Raw genomic sequence first — 17,382 nt, 5'->3', positions numbered from 1 at the left:
TACATATTAAATATATAAAGAATTTGATTCTTTATTCAGGGACGTCCATTGATAACGTTGTCGCTCCAGGCTTGTGTTCACCCGAATGTCGTCACGCCATCAAGATATTTGAAAGGATTGAATTCGCATCAATTCCTTATGTATTCCTAATTATTATGAAAACTAAAAACAAAGAGAAAGTTGTCGATGTAGTCAAAGTAGTGCCGTCTTAACGTATGGGTCCGCCCGGGCACGACCCGGGCCCCCCCCCCCCAAGTGCAGAAGGGGTCTCGTGAAAATGAAATCTGGTTAAAATTTTCGAGTAATGCATTTATAGCCAGGGGTAGGGACCTCAGAAAAATCACTTTGCCCGAGGGGTTCTATGATGGCCTTAAGACGGCCCTGAGTCAAAGTCGAAGTTGGTTGGCTATAAATGAATGAAGAGTCAAAGTTCGTTGAGAAAATCGATCAGGAATCAAAGTTGGTAGGTATAAGTGGATCAGGAGTCAAAATTAGCAGCCGAAAAGTGGGTCAGGAGTCTTATCTAGTTGATGAAATCAAGCAAGAGTCAAAGTTGGTTGAGGAAAATCAATCAGGAATCAAAGCTAGTTGAGAAAATCGATTGGAAATCAAAGTATGTTTGTTTTAAGCGGACCAGAAGCTAAAGCTGGTTAACCAAGTCAATCAAGAGCCAAGGTTGGTGACTATTAGTGGATCCACAGATTAGATTTGATCGGGTTTTGGCTTTTCTTGGTGCAAAGTCCCATAAAATAATGTTACTCTAGGCGGATTTTGGAGTAAAATTTAGTGTTTAAAGTGAATCAAGAGTTGAAGCAGGTTGGACAAAGAGATCGGGAGCCAAAGTTGGTGACTTATAAATAAATAAGAATTTCATGAATTTTAGCTTCTCATAGGGCAAGAACCCTACTCTAAGCAAATCTTCGGCTCTTGGGAGGAGCGTCGCCCCAATCGCCCTTTCCCTTCTAGATTCGTGCCTGGACCAAATGTAAATCAAGAGTCCAACCCATCTAGTGCATAGTTTCCCAAACTTTTATTCCATCGTCCCCTTCATCAGAAAATTTTTCTTTATCGCCCCCCAACTCAAGTGAACCCATAGGATCCTATGGTGAATCCGTAGCTTCTATTGCCACCCTCGACCATTCCATCGCCCACCGGGGGTGATATTGCCCACTTTGGGAAACAATGATCTAGTGGGCCAAGTGAATCAGGGGTCAAAGCTGGCTGGCAAAGTTGATCAGAAGACCAAGTCGGTGGGTTATAAGTGGATCAGAAATCAAAGCTGCTGGAAAAAGTCCACCATGTGTCGATAAGTGGATCAGACAGGGCCAGACTTAGACAGGTACGAAGGGTGCGGCAACATCAGGCCGCAAAACGAGATAAAAATATTTTAGTTACATTCTGACCTTAACGTTTGATTCAACGTTAACAAAGCGAATAGCTTTAAATTCTGTCCAAGACTTCTACAATTCAGACATTGGCCTAGGCCCTAGGGTTTTCACAGAACCTCTCCCTCTAAACGAAGAGAGGAATACCCACTGATCAAATGCTCCGGGCGCTGGACCGGAGGTTGTGCTAAATTCTTCTTTCAAACTTATTTAAAAGTATACGAGAGACACATAATGCACGCTTACCTGGTTGAAAGAGTATCTATATGCGGCCCAGGGTAGATAATTAGTTCTCTCTCAAAAACTTCCCTCGTTCATAATGAAAAATCGCTGAGTGAACGATAGAATCGTTACCGGGGACTAGAAGATGGTCGATCCCCATTGGTTCTCTCATTTTTATGGCTATGAAATAATAGTTTGATATTTATTCTCGGTGCCAATGTAACAAGGATGTTCATGTACACTGTGGGATTGGGAAATTCCATAACCTTTACAGGACCGCAAACTGTTTTTACACCCCCCCCCCCCCGGCCGAGAAATATTTAAACCTTTCCCTGGGATCAGAATTCAAAGATATCAGGCTAAGGCCCGTGTTCACCGACATGGTTTAAGCTATAGTCACATTTTTTTTGATAACAGATCGACACGGATTGGTTAAATTCAGGTTTTTAACCAATCTATGTAGATCTTTTATCTAAAAATTGTGACTAGTTTAAACCATGTCGGTGAATACGGCCCTAAGTCGATCAGGAGTCAAAACTGACTGACTATAAGCGAATCAAGTGCAAAAGGTGGTTCACCAGGTCAATCAGGGGTCAGAATTAGTACCCCATCTCTTGCTCTACAATATACAATTGCTAAAGACATCCATACAATTTTGTAATCAATTTTAGGTGAAGCTTCTACTCACCCTAGATGTGACACGTGAACAGTGGGCGGCTGCTCATAAATCCCACACAGAAATGTCGAAAGACATCCATATACGTCGAGTTATTCTTTCCTTGTTCTTGGGCGAATTTAGTAGACCGTAGAAATATTACTGCGTACTGTGGTTGAGAGAGAGTGGCAGATCATACCAAGTACGCAAAATTTGAATATTTATAGATACGTATCGCGACGCTCACATAAAAATTCGAAATGTCCGTTAATAATGCTGATAAGTCTGAAAATCTTTCCTGTATTGTTAAGAGGAAGCAAAAAGCGTTTGTTAGGGCCGGTTAGGGAAAAAAATGGCATTCATTTAATGGACGTTTTTTCTCATCAGTAAAAACAAGTTGTGTTTTGATGAGAGACATAGCACACGAAAACACGAGCGTGGAGAGCAAAAAAACAAAAAAAAACGCAAATTCGAAATATGATCGCGCTGTTATTTTATGGTACATACAGGAAAAAAAAGAGAGAAGGGGGGGGGGGCTATTGTATTTCAACGAATAATAACACATAATCGTCGAAGCCTATTCACAAAACGGAATTCGCTTACGTTAATGAAAAATCGTCAGTTCCAAACCACAAACAACGACAGTCATAATTGTCTTTCCACGGATATCATCATCAGACGAACCTCGTTCCTACTCTCGAAAGGCCAGAGTCGAGTCCCCGTAGATTTTTCTAAATTCAAGGATTCCTGACTGCACTGTGAACAGAGTGAGAGCGGTATGTACTGAAGTAAGTTTCTCAGCCTTTAACATTAAGTTTTATTATGAAGTCCTCTTAATTCTCTATTCGAACTTACTTTAAGAGATGCAAGTGAAATGATGGAGGAGGAGGAGAATTCGGTCGTGTACAAGTATGGATATCCAAATGATCGCCAGGTGCACGCTCCACCAGGTTCTCTCAGCTAGTTGAATCAGGATTTAAAATTTGTTGGAGCGCTTGTTAGCCAATTTGACAAGAGAATTGGAAATCAAAGTTACTTTGGCTTGGAATACACTATAAAAGTTTGATAAAATTTCGTTTATAGAACTTGAAAAACGCAACCAATAGACGGATCAGATTCTGTATGTTCATTCAAATGTAACCGATGTGCTTATGGGTTAGATTTTTCAAGCTTTATAAAATAATTTTTATCAAACTTTTATAGTGTAATACCAGCCTTAGGCGTGGAATACACTATAAAAGTTTTAGAAAGTTCTTTTATAAAAGTTGGAAAAAAAACCTAACCAATAAGCCTTTTGGTTACATTCGCTCGAATTTACCTTTTTATAGGGTCATCCCGGCCTTAGCTGGCCGAATGAAGTTGGAACGTCGGAGTCAAAGCCAATAACTTTTGGGAGTAAAAGTTATAGGCGCCAAAGGCTGGCATTACACTATAAAAGTTTCATAAAAATTCCACCCTTACCCTACTTATCCTCTTTCACTCGTATATGTATGTAGTAGAAAGATGCATCATATGTGGAAAAAAAATCACTATCAGGATATAGAAAAAACAATGAGGAAAAAATTATAGGGTTACAACAAAGCTTCGCGATAACGAGAAGAGAGGAGAGAAAACAGAGAGAATATTGTTTGAATTTATTGAACTGGCACTTGGACTTGATCTTACGTCCTTGATCGTAAAGTGGTTAAAACTCAATGGAAAACATTGGATTGAGAAAAAAGTTTACTTACTTTAAAATCACTTTTCTGATACGGCTGTGTAAGGCCTCTGTGTAATTTTTATAATTACACTATAAAAATTTAATAAAAGATCTTTTACAAAACTTAAAAATAAAACAACCAATAAGCCCATTTAATTACAGTCGAGCGAATGTATTCAATAAGTGTATTGGTTGTTTTTTCAAGTGTTGCAAAAGAGATCCTTTATCAAACTTTTATAGTGCAAGGCCGGGATTACACTATAAAATTTTTGTAAAAGTGCTTTTATAAAACTTTAAAAATACAACCAATAAGCTGATCGGTTACATTCGAACAAATGCAACCGATCAACTCATTGGTTGTATTTTTCAAATTTCATAAACGAACTTTTCTAAAACTTTTATAGTGTAATGCCGGCGTAAGAGCACAAAGTTAGTGGTCCAAATTGATAGGTAATGAAAGTTGGCACATCAGTTGATGAAATTCATGTTAGTGTTGCGAAGTACAGATACCAAGGGATACCAAGCGAAGATAATTTGAAAGAAAAGTCACATTTCGTTCTATGTCGCCATCTGGGGGCTAATTTCGTTGCAAACTGTTACTGAGTTAGAAAGCTGTCTGTTGCGCAGTCCCGTTCAGCCCAAAGAAACACAGTGTTCTTAAGAAAGAAAATGTCTATCCTTTGCAACTTAATGATAGAGCAGCGCCCGGAAAGTGCGAGGTTGGCGGTTCGATTCCCCCTTAGAGGAATGTGACTTTTCTTTCCAATTATCTTCACTTCGTATCCAGTCATCTGTACTTCCTATGATTAGCGGAGAGGTTGCTCGTTTCGTTAATGAAAGTTAGTTCATTATTAAGTTGATGCGGAGACAGCAGTCCCAATGATCTAGAAAGAATGACAGTAGTGGACTGAAATATTTGAAGCTGCTGGGTTGCCTGTCCGGTCCCAGTAATGTAGGTTTCGAAATTAGTAGATTCATTTAATGTAAGCTATGGTTGTAAAATATGTGCAATGTAAAGTATTAACTCCTTAACGAACACGGACGAGATATCTCGTCCATACGCAAATGAAAGAAACTCATTCCAGCTCTCCCTGGTTTTCACCTTTTTTCTCGTCATCGCGAAGTTTCATTGCAAGCCTATGAACGGAAGTTGTTATTTTTTCCCTCCCCGTTCTTTCTATACTCCTGTTTATAGATCCCCCTTATATGATGCATCTGTCATCTTTCTACTACATAAGAGAGAGAGAGAGAGAGAGAAAGAGAACAAATAGGGTGGCGGGAAAGAGAAGGTGAGGATGAAGTGAAATCTACTGCCTCTGATCTCCCCCCCCCCTTCCATTTCTAACATGCGAACAAGGAAACCAGTTTTAACACCGATACTTTAAATACAGATCATTCAAATTTGTTACCAAAAGCCTGTATATGAAATGGTTAATTTCAAAAAGGCGGATAATTTGCACGGTCTAAAAATTGTGTTCAGAGCCTTTCGCTTCCTCTTTACTCTTATCATTTTACGGATGGTAAATTATTTCACATGAAAAAATATTTTTCCAAATAATACTGGTAAACAAGGTTTTTGTTTCTTGGACGATGAGTACTGTTTCTTACGTATTTTTCGATGCTGATTCTAAATCCGTCATCAGAAATCGCCCATCAGGCACCAGTTTTCCACAATTGCATTTTCCATTGTTGCAGGTTAGCCTAACTAGCCTTAATACTCTATACTTAGAAGATCAACATTTTTAAGCCTAATAATGGGTATTATGAATATTAAAACTTACCTTATCTGACTAAATATTATGGAATAGTACATCAAGATTCTTTTGAGATACCTCTGATCATGTGCTAGCCATGGGGACAAGGGAATTACGGGTCTCTTTCAACCCTTTTTAGGGAATTCCTGACCAAACTGTCCGAACTTTGCTCCTCGACCAAACAAATTTGAGCACCTTTTTTTCGAAGGAAGACGACTTAGTCTATTGCAATGATATCGATGCTCTGTACGTTGCATTGGGGCATCAGTATAATCCCCTAGAGTGGAGGTTATTCATATATTCCTCTAAAACCAGCTTGAAAGCAGTTACTTTTGCACAACGGTAACGAAAACCCCTCCATTCCCATCGCTTACGGGACCCACATGAAGGAGACATGAAAACATGAAAGTTTTATTACGGATGGTTCAGTATGAAAGACATGCCTGGCACCTTTGCGGAGATTTGAAAGTCATTGCCCTTGTACTTGGTATTCAACTAGGATATACCAAATTTTGCTGTTTCTTGTGCTTGTGGGACAGCAGAGATAGACAAAACCATTATGTAAAAAAACAATGGCCACCAAGAAGACAGCTCGTTCCGGGAGCCAAAAATGTCGTCAGTCAGCCCCTGGTGGATCCCCAGAAAGTCTACCTGCCACCTCTACACATTACACTGGGATTGATGAAATTTTTTTTATTGGTTTTAGTTTACTGAAGAACAAAATTTCCACGGGTCAGTGACGCTAAAATCAAGGAAGGCGTATTCGTTGGCCCTCAAATTCGAGAACTAATGAACGATGCTGAGTTCAATGCCACCCGAAATGAGCAAGAAACACCAGCATGGGTGTCATTCAAGAAAGTAGTCCAAAACTTTCTTGGAAATTACAAGACGTACAAATATAAGGAACTTGTGGAAGAATTACTTCAGAACTATATAAAGCTCTTGGTTGCAATATGTCACTGAAGATACATTTTCTTCATTCACATTTGGATTTTTTCCCAGAAAACCTAGGTGACGGCAGCAACGAGCACGGTGAGCGATTCCATCAGGACATATCCATTGCGTTATCAAGGCAAGTGGAGCCCAAACCTGCTGGCCGATTACTGTTGGACATTAAAAAAAGATATTCCTGCTGCAAAATACAGAAGAAAATCATGTAAAAATACTTTTTGAACGGCCCTTAATATCAATCAGAATTTAAGCTATTTGAAGTTATAAGCAAATGCGAAAAATATACGTTTTTTTTAAAAATTGTAAACGCATGTTACTCAAAAACTATGTCTGACACACAAATTCTGAAAGCAGATTCGGAATCAGTTGGGAAAATACTATAAGAATGACCCTATTTGATCAAAGAAACACGAAAAAAGTGAAATTTTGTTTACCAGTATAATTTGTATAAATAATAAGTGTTTTAATAGTTTTAAAATTGGTAACCAGATGCTGAGCTGACCACAGTCAGCAAAAGTCCTGTGAGTACATCAACTCCGTCTATGGGTGTGAATGGAATTCCGACGGCAATAAAAATATGACCTGAAGAAAGTGTTTTGTTTTTTTCCTGTTGTACAATATACGGTTGATCCCTGTCGGAACTAGAGCAAGAACTACTTCTTATTCTACAACGCTGGGCAACTGTTGCTGTATCGGATTTTATCAGCAACGCCAACTCTATATACCCCCTGAAAGCAGTTGAATAGATGATTTAAAAAAAACTATAATAGCCTTTGTTCGTGTAAATGGCTTAATAACAGGTAATCTGGTTAACGCGGGCTTCGGGTCATTGCGTACAACAGGCAATCTGGTTAACGCGGGCACAATTGAATCGCTCATTTCAGAAAACCAGTTGGTGCACACAGAAGTTTTTCTTAAATATCTCAAAATTTTAAATTCCGTACTTGAGGGGTTTTTGAAATAAGAGATTTTCATTGTGAACTAATAAATTTTTGCTGGCATAAAAAAAGTGTTAGAGCCGACTTGACATCGAGTCATTTTTGTCTAAAGAGCGCGTACTAAGTGTCGAGGATTCTGGTTTTAAAGGTCTTTAGTGTAGTAAGTGTCAATGATTCTGGTTTCACATAAGTATTTAGTTTTTACCAAATGTCGAGGATTCTTGTTTTAAAAGTCTTCAGTGTATTAAGTGCCTACGATTTTAGTTTTAAAAGTCTTTAGTCTAAGTGTCAATGATTCTCATTTTACATGTCTTTTGAGTGCTAAGTGCCAAGCAGTAACGTATGGGCCCACCCGGGCACGGCCGGCATGTAAATTGGGAGGCAGGCGTTTAACAAGTGAAGGGGCCTCAGAAAGATTACTATGTCCAGGGGCTCATAATGCTCTGGAGACGGAAGTGGTGTCAAAATTCTCGCGCGTTTTGCAGATCTTTAGTGTAAGTGTTAATGATTGTCCGATTGTGTAGTTCTGTTGGGCGCTAAATGTAAAGGTACCCCGTTTCTCCAGTGTATCCTAGCCGAGGATCCTAGTTTTGGTCTTTTAAGTACTAAGTGTCAATGATTCTAGTTTTGAAGGCATTTTTAGTGTCAATTATTCTAGTTTTGAAGGTATTTTTAGTGTCAATTATTCTAGTTTTGAAGGCATTTTTAGTGTCAATTATTCTAGTTTTGAAGGCATTTTTAGTGTCAATTATTCTAGTTTTGAAGGCATTTTTAGTGTCAATTATTCTAGTTTTGAAGGCATTTTTAGTGTCAATTATTCTAGTTTTGAAGGCATTTTTAGTGTCAATTATTCTAGTTTTGAAGGCATTTTTAGTGTCAATTATTCTAGTTTTGAAGGCATTTTTAGTGCCAATTATTCTAGTTTTGAAGGCATTTTTAGTGTCAATTATTCTAGTTTTGAAGGCATTTTTAGTGCCAATTATTCTAGTTTTGAAGGCATTTTTAGTGTCAATTATTCTAGTTTTGAAGGCATTTTTAGTGCCAATTTCTAGTTTGAAAGGTCATGAAAAGGCACCTATATGATTATACTTCGTAATTTCACTTGGATTGTTTTTTACAATATGTTTTGTATCATCCATCATACTCGCGTCCAGGCATTTTGTAGCATCGATCTGACTCATGAGGATTCACCGTGCCCAAAAATGTGGCCTAATACCCACTTCTTTCAGTTAAATGTGAGACAATTAGGCCTACACACCCACACATCAAGGAAAGGATGTTATTTATTCCAAAATTTTCACAATAGTCGAAATTGTTTTCGTTTAGGAAGAACGGACAAGTGATTTCTCTCTTCCCCGTGGTTAATTGCATTGATAACCACGCGTTATTTCCATTTGTTGAGCTCAACCAGAGGATATTTTGGCCTTGGCTCGTTCCGGGAAAGCGATTTCCTCACGAGAGATATGATTTTTTTTCCCATTCATTTCTATTATGCGTTGTTGATGTTGTTATTATTATTATGACGTAAACTGCGTGACCAAAATGAAAAATGAACCGGTAATGCTCTGTGGTGGTTGTGTGAAAAGCGTAAAAGCTCGTCACCGATAGTTTGTGACTTCGGTGTGGATTCTTCAGAAGCGTCAACAAGAGCCACTGATCTCTAACATTCAGAACAAAAAAATAAATAAATGACTGCAGCTATCGTCGTGTGGGCCATCATGGAGTCAACGAAAACTCTGATGTATTGGAAGGTAAGTTAAAATTAATACGTCGGCTACGTCTAGTAAGCAGTGCCCGTACTTGAGAATCTCAAGGAGTGTCCACAGTGTATCATTTTTTTATGGAATAACTGCTCATGAAATAAGTGATGATATAAGAGAGCTTTTAATATAATTAGTGGAAAACCATGCTGCTCTACTCAACTGGGACTGAAAATGTCACGCATACCACAGGTGAGTTGTTTATCAGTAACATTGTCTCGGATTGAATAATAGACTTTCGATTCACACTCCACGCACAGTTACAAAAAAAAAGGCTAATTTGAGTGAGCCTACCCGTAAGTCATTCCTCGTCCCTAGGGCAGAGTCCGACTATTTTGAGGCCCGGTTGAAAAAACAACCTTGGTGACCTTCTAAAACTCAACCCCCCTCCGTCCCGAATCCCCCAGTGTTAATGGGCATCCTGGTGCATGCTAGATTCACACTGACACCCGAGCATGATTATCAAACTACTATTTCAAGGCAATAAATAGATATAATGATATGAGAGAGAGAGAGAGAGAGAGAGAGAGAGCGAGAATGACCGCTCTCCTTTATAGGCACCTTCCGATCGGTTATAGCGATAATAATGGTGTCCCACTTTCGCTCACAGACGGCCGATGAGTCAGCCTGGTAGATATTTCAAGGAGCTCGACGTTAGACCACTCATTCACAGTAAATACAAATACAAGGCCACAACCGCCAAAATGCTTAACGAGGTTGAGAAAAAGATGCCCACAACACAAATATGGATGCCATATATTTCTAAAATAATAGCAACACCCAATTAAGAATGCAATGTATGTTCTAAAATTGGACCGACAAACTCAGAGGGTTGTTAGTAGGCATCAAGAGGAACAGAAATGGCGATGGGACATGGTGTCGCAAACCACGCGTTGAAAGGGTGAAAATCGCGAAAAACTCATGCAGGTTCCGACGTCGCGCGGGAACGACAAAAAAGAACAATAATAACTACAAAAAGATTTATTTGATTAATTATTACAAGAGTTGTTGGAAGTGGCGGCCGCTGACGTCATTGCACAGTCTACAGTGACGTAAAAACGATTCCCGGATGCGCTCGAAGATACCAGGTATGCTTTTATACAGACGATACTCGTCTAGCAGAGTTAGTTATCTATTTCTCGATGAGTATCATCTGTATAAAAGCATACCTGGTATCTTCGAGCGCGTACTAGAATAGTTTTCACGTCGTTGTAGTGTGTGTGCAATGACATCAGCTCTGTCACCACTTTTTTCTAACAACTCTCGTAATAATTAATCAAACGAATCTTTTTCTAGTTGTTATTGTACTTTTTGTCGTTTCCGCGATTTTAACCCGCTCAACGTGATTTGCGACACCATGTCCCATCGCAATTTCTGTTCCTCTTGATGCCTACTAACAACCCTCTGTGTTTGTCGGTCCATGGGGGCGCGGTAGCCCGGTCGATAAGGTGCTCGCCTAAAGTACCAGAGGATGTTTAGAGGTGTCGCGAGTTCGATACCCAGTTCGTCCTTGTCAGAAAACTTTCCTGACACAGGGGTACAACAAAAAACGGCGACTTGACCGCAGCAAAAATTGCTACCGCAGGGAGTCCCCCATCGAGGGGTTAGCTCACCAACCCCCTCGACGAGTGTAAAAAACAAGCCTGCCGTTCGGAATCGGCAATAAATTGTAGGTCCCGGTCTAATTAGCCCTCGTGTGCAGAAAATGACCGTGGTGCGACAAAAATGATCAAAAAATGATCAATTGTCGGTCCATTAACAAAACACCCTGCATATACATGATAAAGTGTAATAAAATGCATGCCCATAAAATGTATTTATGGTTGTCTTATTCCCAGTATGGATAGAGCTTCTCAATTTACCCCAACATGTTTATCGTATTTCTGTTCAAACGTGTCAATTGTGTTAGAATTTACTACCCACGGGGACACACAAGCTATTCCATCTATTAACCCTATTAAAAAAAAGCTCCTGTTATCGTCGTTATTGCGCATGTGCATGGAGTGAGAAGGGTAAAGTGTCATTATGTAACTAACGTGCATGAACGACATTGTTTAGCTCCGCTGCATGGCCTCTACATATCAGTCTTGCCCATCTGCTGTCTCCCGACAGAGTTTCTCCGTGGAGAGCAGGCAGACCTTCAACATCAAAAGTAACTTAACATAAATTCAAGCACATTTACCGTCTCTTCATTTCAATAAATGGTAGGCAGATAGCAGCACCAGCAAGAACCCGAAACAAGCACAACTCTGGCAACATGAATATGTTAGGGCCACGCATGCACACACAACACGTTCCTGTACGTACCAATTTGATAGGAATGTGAAGAACATGTGTACGAGGTGCATGTTCGGTTTACCATCAGAATGTTCCCATCATCCACAGATGATGAGCGTAGCAGCCTGCTCAATAATCCTGCGATGATCTGAATATTTTTCTTTAAATAGCGTACGCATAGTTTTTATTATTATTTCTCTATTTTTTAACAGGTTTGCTTGTACTTGTACTGTGCGGAAAGAGCGCAAAACTTCCGAAAATAGTCTCTCTGGGAGGTCAGCGGTCATGTCTGTCTGTACTGCATAGCACGGGTGTACATTGTAGAGCGTGAATTTCCCTCAACCACTATTTTGTCGGTGATTGTGGTTTCGATCCCAGATTCTTTGTGTGTATCGTACCTTTCTTTTCAATTATATTAAACAGTATTTGGAAGTATGAGTTTGAGCGCCATCGGTCTTTCACAAACGACAACTAAAAAAGGGGATTTTTCTTTACGCTGCCGTTGTGAGAGAAGCATTTTTCCGACTATTCTCGCAGTCTAAGGGTTAAGTATTATATGACATGACTCTCCACTTGCAAATTATCAAGTATTAGTTGTTCAGCCACACTTAAAATAAATGTACCTCACATAATGATTTTTAAAATACCCCTCTCCCCATTGCAGGTATGATTGCGGGACGCTGACTCACCCGCAGAGTGTTTGGCCGTGAAGGAATTTCCTGTAACAAAACGTGAAAGATGAAGACTGCTTTGGCGCCACCCAAGTACTCCACAGTGAAGATCCACAGACCTCATACGGCTCGAGTCACGCGGACGATCAGCCTCGATATACAATCCAGGGAGGTGCAGGACGAGAAGCACGTGCGGGTTTCACGGCTCCTCTTCAGCGAACTCTTCCTGTCGTACTTGTACAGTGGCTGTCAGACGGTGTACCAGTGCATGGTGCGAGGAGCCCGGATATCGAACAACGGTCCATGCCTGGGTTGGAGGAACGGCCCGAACTCAGATTACTCGTGGATGACTTACGAAGCCGTGCTGCACAGGGCGAGATGCTTCGGCGCAGGGCTGCTAAAGTTCCAGCTCGAAAAGGACTCGTACGTCGGAGTGTATTCCCAGAACAGGGTCGAGTACGTGATTGCCGAATACGGTGCTTACTCGAGGTCCATGACGACCGTCCCACTTTACGACACTCTGGGTGCCGGCGCCTGCACGTGGATCATCAATCAGACGGAGATGACCGTCGTGGTGTGCGACACCGAGCGCAAAGTGCGCTCCTTGCTCGAGAGTGCGTCCGAGACGCCAACCCTGAAAGTTTTGATCGTGATGGACGACGTGTCGGAGGAGACGGTCGCGGTCGCCTCGTCGTCACGCATCTACTTGGCGTCGTTCACGGACGTCGAGGATCGCGGCTGTCTGTTCGACGAGCCTCTACTCCTGCCTGGTCCGGACGACGTGTCGGTGGTATGCTACACCAGCGGCACCACGGGTAATCCCAAAGGAGTCGTGCTGACACACGGGAACATAATCTCCATGATCAGCTCAGTGTTATGTCAACTGGGAGACGCGGCACCGACCAAGGATGACGTCATGCTGTCCTTCCTGCCGTTGGCTCACGTTTTCGAGAGGGCTTGCGAGACGGCCGGTTTCATGGTCGGAGGTAGGACCGGTTTCTTTCGTGGGAGCATACAGACACTCCCCGAAGACTTCAAGGCCCTCAGACCGACAGTGGCTCCCTGCGTGCCTCGCCTCTTCAACAGGATGTATGACAAGATCCAACAGGCCGTCAGCAGCAACGCCGTCAAGAAAGCTTTGATGGACGTCGCCTATCGACAGAAGCGCAGTGCCCTGTCCGACAACCACCACGGTCGCGGTGAATTCGGGATTTGGGACAAGTCCGTCTTCAAACCCATCAGGGAGAACCTAGGAGGAAGGATGCGTTTGATGATCGTTGGTGCGGCCCCTACGTCCAGTGATGTCCTCACCTTTCTGAGATGCGCTCTCGGTTGCGTGATCGTGGAGGCGTACGGACAGACCGAGACGTCCGGGGCCTGCACGGTGACCCTACCTTCGGACCAGTCAGACAGCGGACACGTAGGTCCTCCTCTTTGCAGTTGCTCCATCAAACTCGTGGACGTGCCCGAGATGGAGTATTACGCTTCAGAGGATAAAGGAGAGATTTGCGTCAAGGGGCCGATCGTATTCAAGGGGTACCTCAAGAATCCAGAGGAAACTCGGTCGGTCCTAGACGGTGACGGCTGGTTGCACACGGGGGACATCGGGACGTGGTTACCGAAAGGGACCCTGAAGATAATCGACAGGAAGAAGCACATCTTCAAGCTTTCTCAGGGCGAGTACATCGCCCCCGAAAAGATCGAGAACGTCTATTCCCTGTGTCCGCTGGTGGCGCAGATTTTCGTACACGGCGAAAGTCTGAAGTCCTGCATCGTCGGGGTGGTCGTCCTGGACGGGGAGACCACGGACAGGCTGTCGTCGAAGGAAGGCGATGACGGGTTCAAGAGCGAGGTCCTGAGCGAGATGCTGAAAGTCGGACAGAAAGCCGGCCTCAAGTCCTTCGAGCAGGTGAAGGACATTTACATCTCCCCGACGCCGTTCACGATCGACAACAACCTGCTCACCCCAACGTTCAAGATCAAGAGGCCCGAATGCCGGAAGTTCTTCGCTCAGCAGATCGAACTCTTGTACAGCAGACTCGATTAAGTGTGCGTTCGAGAACGTTCGAGCGTCAATGTCAGGACTGTCGACATGCTCAAAAATCCTCCAACAAACCCCCCCCCCCCCCACTTTCAGAAATTTCTCCTGGTAAGTAGGTCACTTACAGTTTCAGGGTGCAATAAGAAAAAACTGAGCAGCTAATTCAGACTTTTCTTTTGGTTCCATATCCCTAAGTTGCGACCACCAAGCACTCACATATTCATACTGTCAGCGTTATGAGTGTTTCGAGTTCTCTCGAAAAGTACTGCCATCTGTTTTTCATATTGCATGGCAGATAGCCGAATTATTATGTTGTGTAAGGGTTCTGTTGAATTTAGTGTGTGTAAATGACGGCAAAGTACGACAGGGGAATCCTTGGTAAATGCTGGCTGAGTAAGGCAAGAGAATCCTTGATAAATGATGGTTAAGTAAGGCAAAGATAATCCCCGGTAAATGATAGCTGAGTGAGACGAGAGAACCCCTGGTAAGTGATGGCAAAGAAAGACCGCGGAACCCCAGGTGAATGAAGGCAAAGTGAGGCAGGGGAAACTCATGGTCAACGGTGGCTGAGTAAGGCAGGGAAACCGCTGATAAATAATTCCTAAAGCCGAGTTTTCCTAGGAGCAGGTTTCTACAGCATTTGCAGCGTGGAAACGCTGAATGATAAAAAAAAACACTGAATTTCAGGTTTTAACAAATCGGCATTTTCACGTTGCAAACGGGGCTGAAATTCTACTTCTAGGAAAACCAGGCGTAAAAGTGAAAGCAGCGAGTAAATGATGACTATACGAGGGAAGCTGCAGGTAGATGATGGCTGAGAAAGATTAGATAAGAGATCCACCAGTAAATATGATCACTAGGGGAAAGGGTACCTTGACTGAATAACCACTAGGACAAGGGAGCCACGAAAACTTCAAGTTCGAGAACCAATGATTTAACTGCATTATAAGTTTCAGATTTTCTTCACATATGCAGAAATTTTCAGAGTGACACTGACCTACGTAGTTTGCAGGCTCTCTCCGACAGAAGAAGAGAAAGGAGCAATAATTTTACGTAATAACCTCCTTTCGCGCTCGACACCCGCTATTCATAAGAAGATTATAAAAAGATGGCCGAGTTCCAGATTAACGATGGCGTTATTTCTCTTTCTGTGTTAATCTGGGAAAAGAGGCATTCATCGATCGCCCTTGACCCTGGGGTTTCAAGAACGAGCCAAAAGACCAAAATCCGTCCGTCCTTCGTCTGATATCGTATCATTTCGCGATAAGAGGGGACCACGTTCTCATTGTGAAGTTACGAAGTGTGTGTGTGGATTCTATACTTCTCTCACAACGTGTGATTGATCATCGAGATTCTTATACGATGATGATAGATAAGTGCTGATGAAAGAAGGAACGAAGTAAGGGCCCGAGACGTGTCGGCCATCTTTCATTCAGAAGAAAATACGCGTTTATTATTTTAGATTAGATTCTCGGAAACTCCAAAAACGTTTCTTGACCGATATATATATATATTAACTTTGTATTTAATTTTCGGCCGTTGTTATCAGTGGTCACGTGTGAATCGTCTAAATAAAACGAGATGCCTTATCGAGGAAACATTCCTTCACATGATGTGTTTTGATTTTGCTCCTTCAGATGAACGTTTCATTACTGACAACATCATCACAACACTGATCAACATCATTCATTACTGACAACATGACTCAACATCATCGTCATGGGCAAATTGATGCTCTGAAGGCCCCCCCCCCCCCACCAAGCTGAAAGTATCAGTGAGCTCCCATGGACCCACCAGTTTACGTAGCAATCATTCTCGAAAATCATGATATCCGATTTCAATATCTCATGAGGGCCCCCCCCCCATATGTACCTAGAGTATACATGCTCGAACCATGACCCGCGGGCCAAATGTAGCCCTCGGAGTCAGCTGATATAGCCCGGGACCTCAAACCTAATTTTGCAAAAAAAATGAAATAACTTTCACATTAACGTGGATCACATTAACCTGTGGCTCAGAGCATCACTTGAGTGATCAGCGGCACATTTCCAGATCACTTAAGTAGACCGCGTGGTGCAGTTACAGATCACTCAAGTGGCCTGCAACAAATTTATAGAATACTTAAGTGAACTGTGGCACAGTTAAAGAGCACTTAAGCGACTCACGGCAAATGACCCGCGGCATATTCATAGATCACGTGAGTGGTCCGTGGTACATTTCCTAGATCACTTAAGCCGCCCGTGGTAAAGTTCCACATCACTCAAGTTACCTATGGCACAGTCCCAGATCAATGAAGTAACACTAAATCAGTAAAGTAAGAAATCAGAAATCTCTTATTATTTTTTCCACACTACAGTGAAGTGAGTGGAAAATCTGATAATGGAGCCCACCAAAGATCCTTGCCCACGAGCCCTGTTGTAGTATGTTAGAGGGGGCACCGTGCTCCAAAGAGCCAAAAATACAATAAAAAAAATAATGGTTCCGTCCCGTACGGGACGTACATTCACTATTGGTGCTTTACTTTCAATATAATTCACTCTCCCCCTCCTCACAGAATGCCCTAAATCCCCAAATGCTATTCAACCAACATGTCAACGGCAAGACACATAACCAGCACCATGGGTCAAGGGGCAAAGAGATGCTCTTGGTAGTGCCACATGACCCTGTGGTCATGCCTGGGTGGGCCCTAATGCGTTAAGGCGGCCTTAGTCTGCAATTGATGTCGTATCAAATTCTAGCCTAAAAATTAATGCAGTATACCTGTATTTACTGTTTTCCCCTGCAGGCTTGCATAGTTCTTTCAACGCATATACACATAGAGCGTGTTTCTTATAAGTTCGGGCCCTACGCAAATATGAATTTTTGGGACCCGTTATATATAGTGTTCTTTCAGGCAGAGGATTGGGGAGGGGGCTTACCTATAACACAAAAAAGTAGCCAATTTCGGGGCCATTAAAATTTGGGAGCCCTGGCTACAGGTCGTTTGCCCATGTGATAAATAGTCTCTGTGTGTGTGCGTACGCGTCGTC

The 17,382-nt window shown here is 42.2% G+C and overlaps 1 pseudogene across 4 annotated transcripts; it reads left to right on the top strand.

Annotated features, from left to right (window-relative positions):
• Positions 1–2,915: 2,915 nt before the first annotated feature.
• Positions 2,916–15,960, top strand: LOC149070973 (long-chain-fatty-acid--CoA ligase 5 pseudogene; annotated as a pseudogene). 4 transcript variants are annotated; one of them, XR_016194981.1, is made up of 2 exons: positions 2,916–3,050; positions 12,306–15,960. The product of XR_016194981.1 is annotated as a long-chain-fatty-acid--CoA ligase 5 pseudogene, transcript variant X1 (transcript). The 4 variants fall into 4 exon arrangements; XR_016194984.1 differs by having other exon boundaries at positions 2,973–3,038; positions 12,306–15,953; XR_016194982.1 differs by lacking the exon at positions 2,916–3,050 and adding an exon at positions 9,172–9,355.
• The last annotated feature ends 1,422 nt before the right edge of the window (positions 15,961–17,382 follow it).

This window comes from Pholcus phalangioides, unplaced genomic scaffold (assembly GCF_987345545.1).
Source record: "Pholcus phalangioides strain wild (caught in Gottingen) unplaced genomic scaffold, Ppha-v1.0 ptg000020l_1, whole genome shotgun sequence".
In the NCBI taxonomy this organism is placed as follows: Eukaryota; Metazoa; Arthropoda; class Arachnida; order Araneae; family Pholcidae; genus Pholcus; species Pholcus phalangioides.
Note: the sequence above shows the minus strand (reverse complement) of the source record. Positions and strands in the feature narration are given on the sequence as shown.